Here is a 21,971-nt window from a genome sequence, read left to right as displayed (position 1 = left end):
TCCCCCTAATTTTTTACGGTTTAGACACTATTGTTATGCTGTTTTGTATATGGATATGTTGTAATTATGTTATTTGGAAAATAATAAAAAAAAAAAACTTAGAAGTTTTCATTTTTTCATGAAAACAGCCCAGTGATTGCAAACCTTTAAACAGTAGTGTGTATATATATATATATATATATATATATCTATATCTATCTATCTATATATATATATATATATATATATATTAGTCAGAATAACATATTGACCCTGTCATTGTAAGCATTACTTTGTTGGCTGGCTGGTCACTGAGTTTCATGCCCCGCCCACTGCTATTGTGATGTAAGCTGTCCATGTGCCACACCCTGTTATTGTGACACTGCTGCTGCCACATTCTGTTACTGCGTCACTGCTGCTGCCAAACACTCTTATTGAGACACTACTGGTGAGCAGTGGCTATATAAACACTGGTGGTGAAAAACACAGAGTTTTGTTTAAACTCACGTTGCAAAATGTGGAGAATCGCTTTGGTTTTGATTGTAGCTGTCGGGATCCATGCGCTCTTTGCTCTTGAACTGTATACAAATAGCTGGGCAGTGCGCATACCTGATGGCTCTGCAGAGGCAGAACGCATAGCAAGGAAATTTGGTTTCATCAATCTTGGAGAAGTGGTGCTTGGTAGTGATTTCTACCATCTAGTCCATCGGAGCATACAAAAGAAATCTTTCAGCCCTCACTGGGGTAGGCATGTTCAGCTGAAGAAAGAACCCAAGATTAGTTGGTTTGAGCAGCAGACCTTGAAGAGAAGGAAGAAAAGACAAACTTATCCGGAGCCAACAGACCCCCTGTTCCGCAAGCAGTGGTACCTGAATAAAAATGGCAATCCTGACTTAGGCGTTCTGACTGCTTGGAGCCATGGGTACACTGGAAGGGGTGTGGTTGTGACCATTGTGGATGATGGACTTGAAAAGGACCACCCTGATCTGGCACAGAACTATGATCCAATGGCAAGTTATGACTTTAACAGTAATGATCCTGACCCTCAGCCCCGATATGACCCATCAAATGAGAACCACCACGGGACCCGCTGTGCAGGTGAGGTGGCTGCAGTTGCCAATAATGGTATTTGTGGCGCCGGAATCGCCTACAATGCTGCAATAGGCGGTGTGCGGATGCTGGATGGGTTGATCACAGATATTATCGAAGCTCAGTCACTGAGTCTAAACCCACAGCATATTGACATTTATAGTGCCAGCTGGGGCCCTGACGATGATGGTGAGATTGTAGACGGACCAGGAGTGCTTGCTTCTGAGGCTTTCGTTAAAGGAATAGCGAATGGTCGAGGTGGCCTTGGATCTGTCTTTGTTTGGGCATCTGGAAATGGTGGATTGCATTATGACAACTGCAATGCTGATGGGTACTCTAACAGTATCTACACCATTTCTGTGGGTAGTACCACAGAATATGGAAAGGTCCCGTGGTACAGTGAGGCATGCTCAGCCTTACTCACCACTACATACAGCAGCGGCATCAACAACGAAGGGAAGATCGTCAGCACTGATATTCGTCACAAGTGCACAGATCAGAATACTGGCACTTCAGCTTCTGCACCGCTTGCTACTGGAATTCTAGCTCTCGCATTGGAGGCAAACCCAGCTCTAACATGGAGGGATTTACAGCATATTGTAGTAAGATCATCCAATCCCACCCACCTGACTGCTGAAGACTGGGTATCAAATGGAGTTGGACGAAAAGTCAGCCACCATTATGGCTATGGGCTCCTGAACGCTGGACAAGTAGTAGAGCTGGCTAAAATGTGGGAGACAACTCGGCCTCAAAGAAAGTGCCTGATTGAGGTTGTAAACACCCCACAAAAACTGGATTCTAACCTACTGGTGACCGTGAATGTCACTGCCTGTCATGGTTCCCGCAACCACATAGTGTCCCTGGAACATGTCCAAGCCCAAATCTCCCTAAGTTATAGTCGCAGAGGTGACCTGGAAATCTCTCTCACCAGCCCTATGGGCACCCGTTCTGTGTTGATGGCTTTGAGAGCATATGATACCAGCACCGATGGGTACAAAGACTGGTCTTTCATGACGACACACACCTGGGATGAAAATCCACAGGGCATTTGGACCTTGGAACTTTTAAACAAGGGAGGCTATAGGAACCATGGATTTCTTAATAATTTCAGGCTGATTCTGTATGGTACAGAAGAAGACATGATGGCCAGAAGAATCCAGAGGTCTGTAAGGAGAGACTGTTTGACCTTTGACAGCAATGGGTTATGTACAAAATGTGAGTCACCGTATTACATCTTTGGAAAGTTCTGCCTGTCTTATTGCCCTCCCAAGCACTTCAAGACTACGCAGACGGTGGAGACAGAAGGATCTGATGGCTTTACCCGTATTTGTGCTGCTTGCCATCCATCCTGTAACACCTGTAAAGGGAAGTCGGACAATAATTGCACTTCCTGCTCACCTTTATCCACCTACAACGCCAAAAGCCATTCCTGCTCACAGGCTCAATCTCCAAGTACAGACCTTAGCACCACCCTGGCACCTGAAACTATAGCCATGGCTGTAGTTATAAGCGGGGCTACTGTAGTCTCGATAGCGAAGCTGTTTTTCATTTGCTGGCTTCTCCGGAGAAGAACTGTAAACAAAGCTCAGTCTTTTGACGTAGAGAAGGGTAAGCTCTGTGCTCCTAATGATGAGGTGGAAGCTGAACAGGGAGCAGAATCTCAGCTTCTCCAACCTTCATATAGCGATGAGGACTAAAACCACAAGGAAGAGCAAAGACCCAGCCTGGCAATGATACAGAGACTTTACATGTTTTTGACATGAAAACATAACTTTTAGGTCATTTTTGATGTGACTTACTTGAAAGTTGGTATGGCCACACTCTTGGGGAGGGAATAGTGTGAAGCCATCTCTGATTTGACATAACTAATCTGATTTATCATACGTGGATTAATAAAATCTGTTCTTTCCAAAACAATTCACTACATCACTGACTTCTTAGTTGTGTAACTGAAGATAACTTCTGGGAAAAGGTAGTATTTGTGAAAACAGACAAATATGCTCAACAGGGAAGCTTTGGACGGCTGCAATGCTTAGAGACACGTTTGTCTTGTTAGTTTATTTCACACATTTGTATTGCATAGTTACATAGTCTGAAAAAGACATGCGTCCGTCAAGTTTAGCCTTTCCCACATCTGTTAATTGCTGTTAATCCAAAAGAAGGCGCTAAAAATCCAGTTTGTAGCCCTTTCTAATTTTGCAAAAACTAGGGGGGGGGGAATCCTTCTTGATCCCAGAATAGCAGTCAGATCTTTCCTTGGATCAAGAAGCTATTTCCCCATAATTAAAAAATGATATCCCTGAATATTATGTTTTTGCATGTATTCATCCAGTTGTTGCTTAAACGTCTGTACAGACTCTGATAAAACTACCTCTGCAGCAGTGGTGTCGCCAGGGGGGGGCCAGAGGGGGCCATGGCCCCCCCTACATTATGCTGTGCCCCCCAGTGTGCCCCCCCAATTGAAACGCTATACCATTGACCCGGTGTGCCGGAACACTAAGCTCCAAATGCAGCCGATGCGGCTGACAGTTTCAAAGCGGCTGTAAAACCGCCCCCGCTGGCTGCTTAATGGATTGCCGGCATGCCAATCACTGACTGAGGCTCTTCGTCCTGCCCCTTTGAAGGGGGCGGGCTCTTACGGAACAGTTGCTTGTCACTGCCTGACAGGGAGAAGAGCATGAGGGAGAAGAGCAGTCTGCTGTGTTACAGTGGAAGAATGAAGGCCAGCAAAAAAAGTATTTTATTTTAAATAAATAGTGGAGGTGACAGAAGGAGGGACATTAACAAGGGGGGGCTGCATTGGGAAAATTAAATAATACAAAAAGATGGTGGCTGGGGGCATAATTACACATCAGGGTGGTAAGAAGGATAATACACATGGGTATGGGGGCCATTATATTAACCAGTACAAGGGGTTGGTGCATCAATACACAAGGGAGGGGGGCTGGCTGGGGGCATCAAATAAATCAATACACAAGGGAGGGGGCTGGCTGGGGGCATCAAATAAATCAATACACAAGGGAGGGGGGCTGGCTGGGGGCATCAAATAAATCAATACACAAGGGTGTATTGCAAAAATGCACAAAGGGGGGTGGCTGGGGGGCACAAATACACAAGGGTCAATACACACAAACAGCAAAGCAATGTGGAAAGCATTTTATATGGTTATCCCATCCTGATGTGGGGGTCCATGTGGCTGCAGAGCCTGTCCTGGTGTATGTGTTTGGGTGTCAGTGTGGAAGAGCCTGTCCTGATATGAGTTTGGTCATCTGTTTCCTGGCACTTTACTTGCTGTAGAGGGTTAAATAGAACTTTATAATTTTTATTTATCCAGATTTTGTGGTCACTTCAGAGGACAAAACTTTCTAGGCCTAGAAATCAGAGGAAAAGTAAAGGTTTTGTGTTATTTCAATCTGAATATATTATTAAAAGTTAGATGTTGGTTCAGAGTTTGTGAAACTCAATTCTTGATTACAGTATACAGGACGCTATTCCCCTTTGGTTTCACAGGCCTTCACACACCAAGTGGTACTCAGCTTAGTTATATGCAGCTGTATGCATTGTGTTATCTGTGATGAGGTGTTCATTTGGTGACGCAGCACTAAGATGGTTGTGATGCATTTTGTTGAAGTTTCCATTATGTCTAATCTCCTTAATTTATTTGGGCCTTTTAACTTTTTTGATTTCTGGGATTTTAATAATGTGATAAAAAAAGAATGATTTATAGTTGTTTGGATGCCAAATAGTGTGTCAAATTCTGTTGATCTGTATCTGCTATGTTTCCATACATTATTTATGTATACCTGCAAATACAGTTTTTTTTTTTATCTCATTCAGTTGCATGTGCTGTTTCCATGTGTTGTTTATTTGATCTATACCTGAACTACAGGGTGTAAGTAAAAGAGCGGTATGGTTTAGTGAATGAAGGGACAAAGGGACTCTGGGGATGATTACAGGGGAGAGGACCTCTAAATGTCACGGTGCAGTCAGAAGGATGGAACACTGCACTGACTCTCACTGTCTTCCCCTGATCTGCAGTCAGTGTGGCAAATATATTGGCAGCAGGGTCTAATATTAATATATATTGGCTGCAGGGGCTAATATTAATATATATCGGAAGCTGGGACTAATATTTATATATATCGGCAGCAGGGGCTAATATTAATATATAATGGCTGCAGGGCCTATTATCAATAAATATTGGCTGCAGGGGCTAATATTTATATATATTGGCTGCAGGGACTAATAATATATATCGGCAGTAGGGGCTAATATTAATATATGTTGGCAGCAGGGTATAATTTCTATGTATATCGGCAGCAGGGTATAATATAAGTATGTATCCGCAGCAGGGGCTAATATTAATATATATCCGCAGCAGGGGTTAATATTAAAGAATGAAAAATAACTGTCACTTTAGCTGTTATTTTGAAATCATATTTTAATCACAGTCTTTACTTCAAAGAGAAAAGTGCATATTATGTAGTTAAAAATGCACGTCTAACGTGTGTGTGTATATATATATATATAGTGTATATGTACCGTTTTATAATTGGCCCCCCTACTTTGGTCCCTGGCCCCCCATGTGCCCCCCCTAAATATGAAAGCTGGAGACGCCACTGCTCTGCAGGCAGAGAATTCCACATCCCTATTGTCCTTACTGTAAAAAAACCTTTCCTCTGCCTTAGACTAAATCTCCCTTCTTCCAGTCTAAACGCGTGACCCCGTGTCCTGTGCATAGTTCTGTTTATGAATAGGTTTCCAGACAATGGTTTGTTTTGGCCCCGAATATATTTATATAATGCTATTGTATCCCCTCTGAGGCGCCATTTTTCCCGCAAATTGATGCCCTTTTTATACACGACAATACCTTACTGGCCTTAGCAACTGCTGACTGACATTGCACATTGTTGCCTAGTTTGTTGTACAAAGTATGTAGGATTCCTTTGAAAATGTAAAGATATAAAAATAAAAGTTTAATTCACAGAATGTGTGGGGGATGAAAAAGTTTTGGGCGACCTCAGATTTGCTCTTAGAGTTATGATTAACGCATTGATGAGAAATCACACAGATGACAGCGACAATTGACGTGCCTGGCCCATCATGGGGTTCAACGAGCTCAGAAAGAAGTCACTTTCTTCGCTCAGCTGACGTTTCAATGCCTTTACATCAAGGTTTTCCGCAACACTAAAAACATTGAGAAATTATGTTTTTTGGCTGTTCGTTTCGGCTGAAATTCAGGAGCCTTTTTTATTTGGGGAGACATTTCAGGGGCGTTCAAAGCAGGATGATGTGCTACAACCACACAGGATCGGCCTTGGCATCTGTTCCAGTGTTTGATTTGAGGAAGATCCCCAAATGGAAGGAAAGGGACAGTGAATTATATGGGACTATTGAATAACTAGTAGTCCACATTTGGTCCTTTCTGCTCTTGCTAAAGCATACCATTTAGTTTGCACTTAATATACAGAAATGTCTTGGTTGTATATCTTTCCCTGTGTGTGGCAGTCATTGTTTTACGTAAAATAATTTAAAACAACAACATTAACCCCTTGATGACAATTGACGGTCCGGGCACGTCACGGAAAAACATGTCGTTAACGACAAATGACGTGCCAGGACCGTCATTTGTTAAAACGGGTAAAAAAAATCGATCCGTGATCGATTTTTTTACCCAAACGGCGTTGCTGTAATGCCTCGACCTCGAGGCATTCAGCAACGCCATGATCGGAATCAGGGGCCATGTCTGGCCCCTCCCCGGGGCGTCAACATCCGCCATACAATGTATGGCGGCGGACGCCCGTTTTAAAAGCGTTTAGGAGGCGATCAACGATCACCTCCTAAACTTAAATGGTGTCGCTGGAATGCCTGGATCAGGAGGCATTCAGCGACACCAAACGCTTACCTCTTGATGGAGTGTGACCGCTCCGGAGAGCGGTCAAAGCCGCAGCTGCCGGTGATCTTCGCCATCAGCAAGATGGCGGCGGCCCGGGAAAAAAAATAATAAAGATGAAAAGGTTCGCTAGACGGTCTCCTGACCCTCTAGAGAACTCTGGCTCCAGTTGCAGGTTGATTACAGGTACTGCATTCAACCATGCAAGTCAATGGAGCCCAGCTTTCTAATCACAGTGTGTTTACAACTAAACACGAGCAGTGCAGAAATGTTAAAACGGCCATTGTCACGAAGGGTACAAAAAGCAGTGGCGACTCTAGAAACAATATATAGGGGGGGGCACACAAGATACCACAGTCAAACTGGGGGGGCATTCATAATTTCCAAAAGTAATGTGCTATGGAATTATACTTTTGTTATTGGGCTAAAATAATACTTCAACATGGGAAGCCTGAAGCCACAATTGAGTGCGACCTTGAAATAAATATTATAACACAATAAATAACTTTTCCACTAAATGATTTCAGGGCCTTGAACGTTTTGTCCCCTGAAGTCACTACAACTTCAGGAGGGCATTTTATCTCTGGATAAATATAAATTAAATAATTCCTACTGTAAGTTAAGTGCCAGGAAACAGATGACCAAACACACACACACCAACACAGGCTCTGTCACACCAACACCCAGACACACACACCAACACAGGCTCTGTCACACCGACACCCATACACACACACCAGGACAGGCTCTGCCACACCGACAACCAAACACATCAGGACAGGCTCTGCCACACCCACATCCAAACACACACACACAAGGACAGGCTCTGACACACTGACACCCAAACACACACCCTAGGACAGGCTCTGCCACACTGACAACTGAACACACACACCAGGACAGGCTCTGCCACACCAACACCTATACACACACACCCGAGGACAGGCTCTGCTACACTGATAACCAAAAACACACAAACAGCAGGACACAATCTACGTCACAGACGTCTACATCAGGATGGATTTTTCACACTGCATTGTCGTTTATACCCCCCTTAGTGTTTTTGCCCCTTGTGTATTGATGCCTCTGCTGCCCATATATATATTAATATTAGCCCCAGTTGCCGATAGCAGGTATAGATCAACACATTAACACACAAACCAAGCTTTACATGTATAGATCAACTGATATTCACTTGTGATCTCAGCACTGAAGGTATATATCAAATAAACAGAATCAGACATACAAATCCTGTATTTGCAGGTATAGATCAAATAAATACATGGAAACAGCATTGCAGGTATTAATCAACTGAATAAGACATACAAACACTGTATTTGCAGGTATACATAAATAATGTATGGAAATATATAGATATGGCTCTACAGAATAACGCAAAAACCCAGCTTTGCAGGCATAGATCAACTGGAATTCACATAAAAACACGTCATTAAAAGGTATATTTAAAACCCCCTAAATTACAGGCATAGATCACAAGTTGCGTCCACACTGCCCACACAGCAATCACACTCCTATCATACCAAGGCAACCAGTAAATGCTGGTACCTAGGCAAGATGGGACTGTGCTTGCTGTGATTGCTGTTAGCAATCACACTCCTATCATGCCAGGTCAGCCAGTACATGATGGTACAGGGTGGCTGTAAGTGATGTGTAGACTAGGGTTGCAACAACTAATCGATAAAATCGATAATAATCGATAATGAAATTCGTTGCCAACGAATTTCATTATCGATTAGTTGAATCGATTATTATCGATTATAAAATGAGGGTTTTTTCAGAGCAAACGCTCTGAAAAATACCCCTCATTATATAATCCGTTTAGTCTGACTCACAGCAGCAGCAACTACTTACAAGTCCCTCCCTGTAATCACTGTGACAACTGGCCCCGCCCCCTTCCTTCTCCCAGAAGGCCAGAACCACATGGCTGTGACACTCATCTAACTGTGAGTATAAAATTAATATTTGGGCTACTGAAAGTTAGGGGAGGTGGGGGTTAATTTAGGGGCAGTTATGGTTAATGGGGTGTTTAGGGTTAATTTAGGGGCAGCTATGGTTAATGGGGTGTTTAGGGGCAGCTATGGTTAATGGGGTGTTTAGGGTTAATTTAGGAGCAGCTGTGGTTAATGGGGTGTTTGGGGTTAATTTAGGAGCAGCTGTGGTTAATGGGGTGTTTGGGGTTAATTTGAGGCAGTTGTGGTTAATGGTATGTTTAGGGTTAATTTAGGGGCTGTTGTGGTTGACAGGGTCTTTAGGGTTAATTTAGGGGATGCTGTGGTTAATGGGGTGTTTAGGGTTAATTTAGGGGCAGTTGTTTTGATGGGGTATTTAGAGTTAATTTAGGGGTAGTTATGGTTAATGGGGTGTTTAGGGTTAATTTAATGATGAGGACTGAGGGTTAATTTAATAAAGTTAACTTAAGGTGCAGTTAGAGGTAAAGGGGGGCAGACTAAGGGGAATCTAAATCCTGGGGGCAGTGAAGATTAACCCAGTACTTATTTATAAAAGTATGGTGTCAGTGTGATGTGAACGGGTCTGTGACTCTGAGGGGACTATGAGATATCTGGGGGGTATAAGGCATATCAGGGGAGGACGGAGTGACATATCTGGGGGTATAAGGCATATACATTATATAAGGCATATGTGGGGAGGGCAGTGTGGCATGTCTGGGGAGGACGGAGTGGTGTATCAGGGTGTATAAGGCATATCTGGGGCCACAGTGGCATGTCTGGGGGTAGACTGGAGTGGCATATGTGGGGAGGGCAGCGTGGCATGTCTGGGGAGGATGGAGTGGTGTATCAGGGGGTATAAGGCGTATCAGGCACAGTGGCATATGTGGGGGTGGAGTGGCATATGTGGGAGGCAGCGTGGAGTGGCATATGTGGGAGGCAGCGTGGAGTGGCATATGTGGGGGTGGAGTGGCATATGTGGGAGGCAGCGTGGAGTGGCATATGTGGGAGGCAGCGTGGAGTGGCATATGTGGGAGGCAGCGTGGAGTGGCATATGTGGGAGGCAGCGTGGAGTGGTATGTGTGGGAGGCAGCGTGGCAAGCCTGGGCTCAAATGTGCATAAATTGGGGGGGGCTGGTTGGGAAATAAAGACAAGAAATTTATTTTATCAAAGTTTTTTTTTATTCTGCTGTTTGTATTTAACAATTTGTTTATTAAATTATTTTAAATAAATGAAAAATTTACATTCATTTTTTTTATCCGATTAATCGATTAATCGAAAAAATAATCGGCCAACTAATCGATTATGAAAATAATCGTTAGTTGCAGCCCTAGTGTAGACCCCATACTGCTGGCAGCATCAATACACAAGGAACTGTTAGCTGTTAGCAATCACACTCCTATCATGCCAAGTCAGCCACTACATGCTGGTACAGGGTGGCTGTAAGTGATGTGCAGACCCCATACTGCTGGCAGCATCAATACACAAGGGGACAGCTAGCTAGGTTTCAGCATGTACTGGCTGACTTGGCATGATAGGAGTGTGATTGCTAACAGCAATCAAAGTCTTATCATGCCTAGGTTCCAGCACTTACACATCCAACCAGTAAATGCTGGAACCTAGGCATGATGGGACTGTGATTGCTGTTAGCAATCACACTCCTATCATGCCAAGTCAGCCAGTACATGCTGGTACAGGGTGGCTGTAAGTGATGTGCAGACCCCATACTGCTGGCAGCATCAATACACAAGGGGGGCAGCTAGCTAGGTTTCAGCATGTACTGGCTGACTTGGCATGATAGGAGTGTGATTGCTAACAGCAATCACAGTTCCATCATGCCAAGGTTCCAGCACTTACACATCCATGCTATCACACACACACACACATTCATTCATATACTCATTCATTCACAGATTCATTCCCTCAATCACCCATACCCATTCAAACACCCTCCCCACCCCCTTACCTGCACTGCAGCTCCTCGATGCCGCTGACAGACTTCAGCAGGGGGCGCGGCCTCCCTCTGCGTTCTCTGCTAGCTTCCGCTTCCTCTATGCAGTACAGAAGACCCTCCCACAGGTAAGTAGCAGGGCTCGAGGTGCGGCCCAAGTAAGATCGGTTGCCCTGGCTGCCGATCTTACGCGGGCCGCACCCTCTCTCTCCTCCACATTAAAAAAAAAAAAAAAAAAGACGGGATTTAAAGTCGCATTGCGACTTTATTCCAATTTCGGCAGGGGGCAACAGGGGGGGCAAGGATTAACCTAGGGGGGGCAATTGCCCCCCCTTGCCCCCCTGTAGCGACGCCACTGACAAAAAGTAAAATCAGCCTTTGTCACGAAGGGTTTAATCAACGAGTAACAGTGTATGTATGCGATAAGCTATTGTAAGATCATTAAGAGAATTGTAAAATAAACAATTGATTTGAAAGAAAAACAATGATATATTTAAAAAAAAAACAGCTGCAAACCCTGGATGTGTGACGTTATGTACCAAAGAGGAGAGAAATCTCCTTTCGGCTGATTTAAGTTGCTGTGTTGATGTGAGCCAATGAACGTGTGGGGATGTGAGGATGCGGTCCATTTGAAAACTCGCGTTTTTAAATGTTTTGAACGTCAGGGTTAGTTTCTTTTTCTTTTTTCTCTGGTTAAGGCAATCCTAGGATGTTTTTAAGCGAGACAGACTGACAGGTTTGGGCACCCTTTACATCTTCTGCTAGGAAGTATGTCACTATGGGAGAGAAGCTTTGTTAGATAGAGGCAGTTTAGGGTGTAGGGAGGAGCAGCAGGGTGAATAGTCATACATAGTGTCTGTCATTAGAAACCTCTATGTAGAGCAGAGACGGACACTTTTTAGATACATTGTATTGCTCTTACAGGCTACCATTACAAATAAAAGTTATGTTTTATTGGCAGGATATCAGATACTTGTCTGAGATCGGTTTTCATTAGGGTTTGATTACCCCTGAGAATCCTGCAGTTATTTGGTTTAGTTTTGAGCATCTTTTCTCTTTTTATATTTATGAATAACTGATGTGCCTGAGCGAGACTGACGGGAGACCTGAAACTCAGAGAGGAGACCACTGTGGGTGCAATCTGGGTGCTGGGTGAGTCCTGTGTCTGTGTATAATCTGGGTAATAGGAAAAATGTGTATATATATATATATATATATATATATATATATGTGTGTGTGTGTGTATATATGTATATATATATATATATGTATATATATATGTGTGTGTGTGCTGTGTGCACAGTAACGGCTGCAAAAGTGGACTCCTCTGCTATTTAATCTGCTATGCGCTGTAGCCCTGGATCTTTTGGAGATCTAGCAATGCCCCTGGTTTACAGAGCTACCGGCGCATGGCGGTCGGTATTGGGCACTGGGGAAGGCTGCAAGCGAACATTAACCCCTCCAGTGCTGAACAGACAGCTGAGTGTGGAGACAGATGAGACAGCCTCACAAATTAAGCAGCCTCACCAAGAAACTATAGAAACGGTACAGTACTGCACATTATTTTAAAATAGGAATGTATTTATTTAACATGTTTACTTTTGTTGTACATAACAATATAAATATTTTGTAATGCTGGAAAAATGTCCAGTTAATGTACATTCTAATGACAGTTGATCTTTAAAAAACCCTTTTTCAAGTATGTTACAGCTAGAAGTTTTAATTTTTCATAAAAACAGCCCAGTTATTGCAAACCTTTGAACAGTAGTATATACATGTATGTGTGTGTGTGTATATATATATATATATATATATATATATATGTATAAACACATTGACACTATCATTGTAAGCATTACTTTTTTGGCTGGCTGGTCACTGAGAGTTTCATGCCCCGCCCCCTGCTATTGTGATGTAAGCTGTCCATGTGCCACACCCTGTTATTGTGACACTGCTGCTGCCACATTCTGTTACTGTGTCACTGCTGCTGCCAAACACTCTTATTGAGACACTACTGGTGAGCAGTGGCTATATAAACACTGGTGGTGAAAAACACAGAGTCTTGTTTAAACTCACGTTGCAAAATGTGGAGAATCGCTTTGGTTTTGATTGTAGCTGTCGGGATCCATGCGCTCTTTGCTCTTGAACTGTATACAAATAGCTGGGCAGTGCGCATACCTGATGGCTCTGCAGAGGCAGAACGCATAGCACGGAAATTTGGTTTCATCAATCTTGGACAAGTGGTGCTTGGCAGTGATTTCTACCATCTAGTCCATCGGAGCATACAAAAGAAATCTTTCAGCCCTCACTGGGGTAGGCATGTTCAGCTGAAGAAAGAACCCAAAATTAGTTGGTTTGAGCAGCAGACCTTGAAGAGAAGGAAGAAAAGACAAACTTATCCGGAGCCAACAGACCCCCTGTTCCGCAAGCAGTGGTACCTGAATAAAAATGGCAATCCTGACTTAGGCGTTCTGACTGCTTGGAGCCATGGGTACACTGGAAGGGGTGTGGTTGTGACCATTGTGGATGATGGACTTGAAAAGGACCACCCTGATCTGGCACAGAACTATGATCCAATGGCAAGTTATGACTTTAACAGTAATGATCCTGACCCTCAGCCCCGATATGACCCATCAAATGAGAACCACCACGGGACCCGCTGTGCAGGTGAGGTGGCTGCAGTTGCCAATAATGGTATTTGTGGCGCCGGAATCGCCTACAATGCTGCAATAGGCGGTGTGCGGATGCTGGACGGGTTGATCACAGATATTATCGAAGCTCAGTCACTGAGTCTAAACCCACAGCATATTGACATTTATAGTGCCAGCTGGGGCCCTGACGATGATGGTGAGATTGTAGACGGACCAGGAGTGCTTGCTTCTGAGGCTTTCGTTAAAGGAATAGCGAATGGTCGAGGTGGCCTTGGATCTGTCTTTGTTTGGGCATCTGGAAATGGTGGATTGCATTATGACAACTGCAATGCTGATGGGTACTCTAACAGCATCTACACCATTTCTGTGGGTAGTACCACAGAATATGGAAAGGTCCCGTGGTACAGTGAGGCATGCTCAGCCTTACTCACCACTACATACAGCAGCGGCATCAACAACGAAGGGAAGATCGTCAGCACTGATATTCGTCACAAGTGCACAGATCAGTATACTGGCACTTCAGCTTCTGCACCGCTTGCTACTGGAATTCTAGCTCTCGCATTGGAGGCAAACCCAGCTCTAACATGGAGGGATTTACAGCATATTGTAGTAAGATCATCCAATCCCACCCACCTGACTGCTGAAGACTGGGTATCAAATGGAGTTGGACGAAAAGTCAGCCACCATTATGGCTATGGGCTCCTGAATGCTGGACAAGTAGTAGAGCTGGCTAAAATGTGGGAGACAACTCGGCCTCAAAGAAAGTGCCTGATTGAGGTTGTAAACACCCCACAAAAACTGGATTCTAACCTACTGGTGACCGTGAATGTGACTGCCTGTCATGGTTCCCGCAACCACATAGTGTCCCTGGAACATGTCCAAGCCCAAATCTCCCTAAGTTATAGTCGCAGAGGTGACCTGGAAATCTCTCTCACCAGCCCTATGGGCACCCGTTCTGTGTTGATGGCTTTGAGAGCATATGATACCAGCACCGATGGGTACAAAGACTGGTCTTTCATGACGACACACACTTGGGATGAAAATCCACAGGGCATTTGGACCTTGGAACTTTTAAACAAGGGAGGCTATAGGAACCATGGATTTCTTAATAATTTCAGGCTGATTCTGTATGGTACAGAAGAAGACATGATGGCCAGAAGAATCCAGAGGTCTGTAAGGAGAGACTGTTTGACCTTTGACAGCAATGGGTTATGTACAAAATGTGAGTCACCGTATTACATCTTTGGAAAGCTCTGCCTGTCTTATTGCCCTCCCAAGCACTTCAAGACTACGCAGACGGTGGAGACAGAAGGATCTGATGGCTTTACCCGTATTTGTGCTGCTTGCCATCCATCCTGTAACACCTGTAACGGGAAGTCGGACAATAATTGCACTTCCTGCTCACCTTTATCCACCTACAACGCCAAAAGCCATTCCTGCTCACAGGCTCAATCTCCAAGTACAGACCTTAGCACCACCCTGGCACCTGAAACTATAGCCATGGCTGTAGTTATAAGCGGGGCTACTGTAGTCTCGATAGCGAAGCTGTTTTTCATTTGCTGGCTTCTCCGGAGAAGAACTGTAAACAAAGCTCAGTCTTTTGACGTAGAGAAGGGTAAGCTCTGTGCTCCTAATGATGAGGTGGAAGCTGAACAGGGAGCAGAATCTCAGCTTCTCCAACCTTCATATAGCGATGAGGACTAAAACCACAAGGAAGAGCAAAGACCCAGCCTGGCAATGATACAGAGACTTGACAATGAAAAAGGTCATTTTGATGTGACTTACTTGATAGTTGATATGGCCACACTCTTGGGGAGGGAATAGCGTGACGCCATCTCTGATTTGACATATCCGATCTGATTTATCATACGTGGATTAATAATAAAAATCATGCGTTCCAAAACAATTCACTGCATCACTGACTTATTAGTTGTGTAACTGAAGATAATTTCTGGGAAAAGGTAGTATTTGTGAAAACAGACAAATATAACAGGGAAGCTTTGGACGGCTGCAATGCTTAGAGACACGTTTGTCTTGTTAGTTTATTTCACACATTTGTATTGCATAGTTACATAGTCTGAAAAAAGACATGCGTCCATCAAGTTTAGCCTTTCCCACATCTGTTAATTGCTGTTAATCCAAAAGAAGGGACTAAAAATCCAGTTTGTAGCCCTTTCTAATTTTGCAAAAACTAGGGGGGGGGGAATCCTTCTTGATCCCAGAATAGCAGTCAGATCTTTCCTTGGATCAAGAAGCTATTTCCCCATAATTTAAAAATGATATCCCTGAATATTATATTTTTGCATGTATTCATCCAGTTGCTGTTTAAACTACCTCTGCAGGCAGAGAATTCCACATCCTTATTGTCCTTACTGTAAAAAACCTTTCCTCTGCCTTAGACTAAATCTCCTTTCTTCCAGTCTAAACGCGTGACCCCGTGTCCTATGCATAGTCCTGTTTTTGAATAGATTTCCAGACAATGGTTTGTTTTGGCCCTGAATATATTTATGTTATCATATCCCCTCCAAGGCTCCATTCTTCTAAACTAAAAATATTTACTTTTTTTAACCTTTCTAAATAACTAAAGAGTTCCATTCCATGTAATTAATTTTGTAGCCAAAATTGCACAGCATTTTCAAGGTGTGGTCTTACCATTGATTTATAAAGAGGCACAATTATATTTTTATCCCGCGAATTGATGCTCCTTTTTATACATGACAATACCTTACTGGCCTTAGCAACTGCTGACTGACATTGCACATTGTTGCCTAGTTTGTTGTACAAACAAAATATGTAGGATTCCTTTGAAAATGTAAAGATATAAAAATAAATTTAATTTAATTTAATTTACAGAATGCTTGGAGGATGAAAAATTATTGGGCGACCTCAGATTTGCTCTTAGAGTTATGATTAATGCCTTGATGAGAAATCACACAGATGACAGCGACAATTGACGTGCCTGGCCCATCATGGGGTTCAACAAGCTCAGAAAGCAACCGCTTTCTTCGCTCAGCTGACGTTGCAATGCCTTTACATCAAGGTTTTCCGCAACACTAAAAACATTTTGAGAAATTTTGTTTTCTGGCGGTTCGTTTCGGCTGAAATTCGGAGGTCTTTTTTATTTAAAGTTTGATTGGAGGAAGATCCCCAAATAGAAGGAAAGGGACAGTGAATTATATGGGACTATTGAATAACTAGTAGTCCACATTTTGTCCTTTCTGCTCTTGCTAAGGCATACCATTTACTTTGCACTTAATATACAGAAATGTCTCGGATGTATATCTTTCCCTGTTGTGTGTGGCAGTCATTGTCTTACATAAAATAATTTAAAACAACAATATTAATCAACAAGTAACAGTGTTTGCAGGGCAGGTCTTAGGGGTGTGCTACCTGTGCGCTGTGGCAGCAGGGGCGCCTGCCCTGGAGTCAGGAATAGAAACATCGTCTTTCTTTAACAACTTTATTTAATGCGGAAGAGAAACAGGGGCGCCGAGCGATCGTTCATGAAGTTTTCAGCAACCGCTCGGCACACCTCACTCTTCTACGCGAGGCGTCGATCTCCGTCGCGGCGCCGGCGTTTCCTGGTGAGCGCCGGAATATGACGTCATATTTCGGCGCTCAGCTGTGAAGCGCGCATCACGGCAAAGTGGGAAGACGGACGCCGGCAACAAGGTAAGCAATTATAACGAGAAGTAGGGAGAGGGGGTAGATAGGGAGGGGGGGGGCAGTGAGAAGTGACAGAGCGCGGGAAGGCAGTGAGAAGTGGCAGAGGGGGAGGCAGTGAGAAGTGGCAGAGGGGGAGGCAGTGAGAAGTGGCAGAGGGGGAGGCAGTAAGAAGTGGCAGAGGGGGTGGCAGTGAGAAGTGGCAGAGGGGGAGGCAGTGAGAAGTGGCAGAGGGGGGTGCAGTGAGAAGTGGCAGAGGGGGGGGCAGTGAGAAGTGGCAGAGGGGGGGCAGTGAGAAGTGGCACAGCAGGTGAGGCAGTGAGAAGTGGCAGAGGGGGAGGCAGTGAGAAGTGTCAGAGGGGGGGGCAGTGAGAAGTGGCAGAGGTGGGCAGTGAGAAGTGGCAGAGGGGGAGGCAGTGAGAAGTGGCAGAGGGGGAGGCAGTGAGAAGTGGCAGAGGGGGGTGCAGTGAGAAGTGGCAGAGGGGGGGCAGTGAGAAGTGGCAGAGGTGGGCAGTGAGAAGTGGCAGAGGGAGAGGCAGTGAGAAGTGGCAGAGGGGGAGGCAGTGAGAAGTGGCAGAGGGGGGGCAGTGAGAAGGGGCAGAGGGGGGAAGGATAGTGATAAGAGGGGGTACATAGTTTGCAGACAAAGATGTCTTATACTGGGCTGTTTGGGGAAAAAGTTGGCTCAGGCTGGGCTGTAATATGTGTGTAATCTGGGTGCTGATCAGGTTCTATGTGGGCAATGAGGACGCCAGGGCTGGCTTTGGGGTGTGTGACCTGTGATCTATGCTGTAATTTAGGGGGTTATCTATACCTTTAATGCTGAGTTTATATGTGAATTCCAATATATTTATACCTGCAAAGCTGGGTGTGTGTTATTCTGTCGATCTGTATCTGGTACGCTATGTTTCCTTACATTATTATTGTATACCTACAAATAGAGGGTTTGTATGTCTGATTCTGTTTATTTGATCTATACCATTATCGCTGAGTTAACATGTGATTTTCAGTCTTCCCCTAATCTGCAGTCAGTGTGGCAATTTTTTTTGGTGTGGTAGCAGGGTTTAAAAAATTGTTTTTGTTACAGCAGATTAGCTGTTTTGTTTAATGAAAGCTATTTGTTTGTTACAAGATTTTTTTCCTTTCTTTTTTGGGGGACGAGAGGGGGCACCAGAGGTGTAGTTCGCACAGGGTGCCAGAACACCTAAGGCCGGCTCTGAGTGTATGTATGTGATAAGCTATTGTAAGGTAATTAAGACATATTTAAAAGAAACAATTGATTTAAAAGAAAAACAATTATATAAAAAACTGTAGAAGCAGGCTCGTCCGAATCACGTAATGGAAATATTTAGATAAACCATATAAAGTACATAATTTGCGAACTATTAATATTTTGAAACAAGTACTGGATAGACATGGATACAATGTGTCATATGTGTTACATGGGATATATCTTTTAATTTTAATTATACATAAAGATTTAGCCATCATATGAGAAAATTGAATACATGATTTGGGGCAGAACATATACCATTATAATTTCTTTATTGAGCTGGTATTTAAAATATTTTCTGAAGTAGATCACTGATGCTCTGTCAGGGCACTATTGGTTACATGATGATAAGTGCCGGTCTAGTCTAAACATCGGTCTGTTAAGACTAAAAGTAAGGAAACATGTCGGCTGCCTGCTTGCTGCAAACCCTGGAGGTGTGACGTTATGTACCAACGAGGAGAGAAATCTCCTTTCAGCTCATTTAAGCTCCTGTGTTAATGTGAGCCAATGAACGTGTGGGGATGTGAGGATGCTGTCCGATGGGCGTCTCACACAAGTATTTTAAAAACTGTACTGAGCTACTCGTGTTTTCTAATGTTGCGAACGTCGGGCTTTATTTATTTATTTTTCTTTTTTCTCTGGTTAACCCCTTCAATCCCCTATGGACGTACCGGGACGTCCAAAAAACGCCTCTCAAGAATCCCCTATGGACATACCGGTACGTCCAGCCCTTCTTGCAGCGTCAGGGACACATGCCTGCTGCTGCACGTCATTTGACAGCCTGGACTGACAGAAGAAGCTGGCATCGCCGGCTTTCTGCTGTCTGACTTGATGTAACAGCTTCCGGCATGAAAGCTGGAAAGCTGTTCTATTTTAAACTACCCGGCCACGCGATCAGGCATTCCCTTCCGGGGTGCGTCACTGTTGACGTAACCCGGAAGGTCATCGGAGAACAGGATATCCCCTGCTGGGTCTAGACAAATTTTCGGTAAAACAAAATATCTTTATTGTTCATGTTCTCCTTGCGGTTAAGATGTGTATGACCAGACAGTGGAGAAAAGAAGATAGAATTAGTTGGAAGTTAGTCTTTAATCAAATTCAATACCAATATTCAATGGAAAGAGGCTATTTCTCCAAAATCAATAATGTTGTTACATTTTATAAAATTTGGGAGCCATGGAAATCAGCCCTTGTGGCTGGTTTAGAGGAAATTATTAACTAAAAAGGGCCCAAATTCTAAGAATGTTAATCTTTCCCGCTCTGACTCTGGGTTTCCTCTTTACTTTTTTTCATTTTTTCTCCCTGGGCGATATAGAACATAATATAAGACAGTTAACTCGCCCCGACAGAAAACCCTAGGCCCCCTCCATGAGGATGATTGGGATAGAATGATAGAGAAATGTATGTATTTATATATGTTTAAAACATTAGAAATAACTCTTTCAGGCCAACAGAAAACAGCAATTGTCTATTGCATATTCTTATTGAGATTACAAATAATAATACATGTTCAGTGATCAACATTTTTGTAACACATAAGAAACGGTTTCTTCTTGAAACATAAAAATATAAATTTTTTAAAAAGGATACCAGCGCCGATGGGTACAAAGACTGGTCTTTCTTCATAATTTCAGGCTGATTCTGTATGGTACAGAAGAAGACATGATGGCCAGAAGAATCCAGAGGTCTGTAAGGAGAGACTGTTTGACCTGGGGCAGCAATGGGTTATGTACAAAATGTGAGTCACCGTATTACATCTTTGGAAAGCTCTGCCTGTCTTATTGCCCTCCCAAGCACTTCAAGACTACGCAGACGGTGGAGACAGAAGGACCTGATGGCTTTACCCGTATTTGTGCTGCTTGCCATCCATCCTGTAACACCTGTAACAGGAAGTCGGACAATAATTGCACTTCCTGCTCACCTTTGTCCACCTACAACGCCGAAAACAATTCATGCTCACAGGCTCAGTCTCCAAGTACAGACCTTAGTACCACTCCATCCACCCTGGCAGGGACAGGAAAGGAAATTCGCTCTTTACAGCCTCCAGCATTATGCAACTCCTGGGATGCAGGGCTAAGATGCTCAAGTATTAAAGGCTGGTGATTACAGCAAATAGCCACCAGATGGCACCAACATCTATAATACTATACATAATAGGACATCATAATAGATCTTAAATGTAATACACAAACATTTCTTAACCCCTTAATGACAAAGCCCATACATCTACGGGCTCAAAATGCATTGTTTTAAATGGGTTTAGGGACCGCCCATTGTCCTTAAGGGGTTAATCATATGTCCTAAGGACAGCACATCTGATATGATGTATCATACGTGGATTAATAATAAAAACTGTTCTTTCCAAAACAATTCACTACATCACTGACTTAGTAAGGATAATCAAATGGAAGAACTGGTCATCACCAAGGTGTGAAGGACCGTATCAAGTTTTATTAACCACCCCCACTGCGTGTAAAATAGCCAAAAGGAGTTGTTGGATACATCAGTCGCACTGTAAGAAGGTAACACCACTTGCTGGTAGTCACTCATTAAGTCTGGGTACAAAGGGGGGTCCAGACAATAGGTTGGACTCGTCTCAAGCCAGTGAAGAAATCCATTCCCCGAACCCTGAGTTGACGGCCAGGTAGGATGAAGAGGTGGTGCCTGCTTAAAGTTTGTTGGGTAGTGACTGATGCCTTTTCAATAATTCCTTATTCTGATGCTAATGCTAAGTTGGATGGGAACAAGAAGGTGACTAGATGGGAAGATAGCAGAGCAAAAAAACAGGGGGTAGTTCTATTGTCATTGATCTGTGTAAATTGATTCATTGCGAAAATATAGGGCAAGCAAGAAAGTACGCTAAGGCCCATGTATATATATGTTGGATGCCCGAAAAGCCCCCGGGAAACGAAATATAACATGCCTCGGTTAGGATTATGCTATGCGGACAACAGCTAGTCCAGATTTGGGATATAATTTACCCGAGGCAAGAGCGAGTTAGATTAAAACAAGATTTTCTGTAAAAAGATTACAATCTGAATGTACAACCTTTGATAATTGTAACAAATTGCTATTTACCTTGAAAGAACCTATGAAGACGGATGAGAGACTATATACCATATGTGTGTGGATTTCAGATTGGGACCCACAGGGAAATTTCTTTTTTTATCCTTTCCAGAAGATAAGGTCCAAGCAGAAAAAGAGTTACAGATCCAGGAAGAAAAACAAATTGAGGAAGTTGAGACGGGTAATTCGGTATACCAATTTGAGTTCTATTGATTACATTGCCTTGGAAGCAGTTCCATGGAGATAACATTTGGTTGGAATGGCTTCGATTTACTGTAAAAAGTCTAAACAAAGAGAATTGTATAGTCTGTGCAGAAGCCCGTCCGCAGTTGGCTATGGTGCCATTTCCATTAACAAAAGAAAATGATCCAATAGGATTATATGATACAATTGTTTAATGACACTTATACTTCACCTGGAAATGGAACTTGTCATACA

General features: G+C 43.4%; 2 pseudogenes; both read left to right on the top strand.

The window, feature by feature from the left end:
• The first annotated feature begins 494 nt into the window (after window positions 1-494).
• On the top strand, window positions 495-2,765 carry LOC149282119 (proprotein convertase subtilisin/kexin type 4 pseudogene; annotated as a pseudogene).
• Window positions 2,766-12,964: 10,199 nt separating this feature from the next.
• Window positions 12,965-15,235, top strand: LOC149282118 (proprotein convertase subtilisin/kexin type 4 pseudogene; annotated as a pseudogene).
• The last annotated feature ends 6,736 nt before the right edge of the window (window positions 15,236-21,971 follow it).

The sequence above is a fragment of the Sceloporus occidentalis genome, unplaced genomic scaffold (genome assembly GCF_023333645.1).
Source record: "Sceloporus occidentalis isolate IW3139 unplaced genomic scaffold, rSceOcc1.0.p SCAF_122, whole genome shotgun sequence".
Taxonomy (NCBI): domain Eukaryota; kingdom Metazoa; phylum Chordata; class Lepidosauria; order Squamata; family Phrynosomatidae; genus Sceloporus; species Sceloporus occidentalis.
Note: the sequence above shows the minus strand (reverse complement) of the source record. Positions and strands in the feature narration are given on the sequence as shown.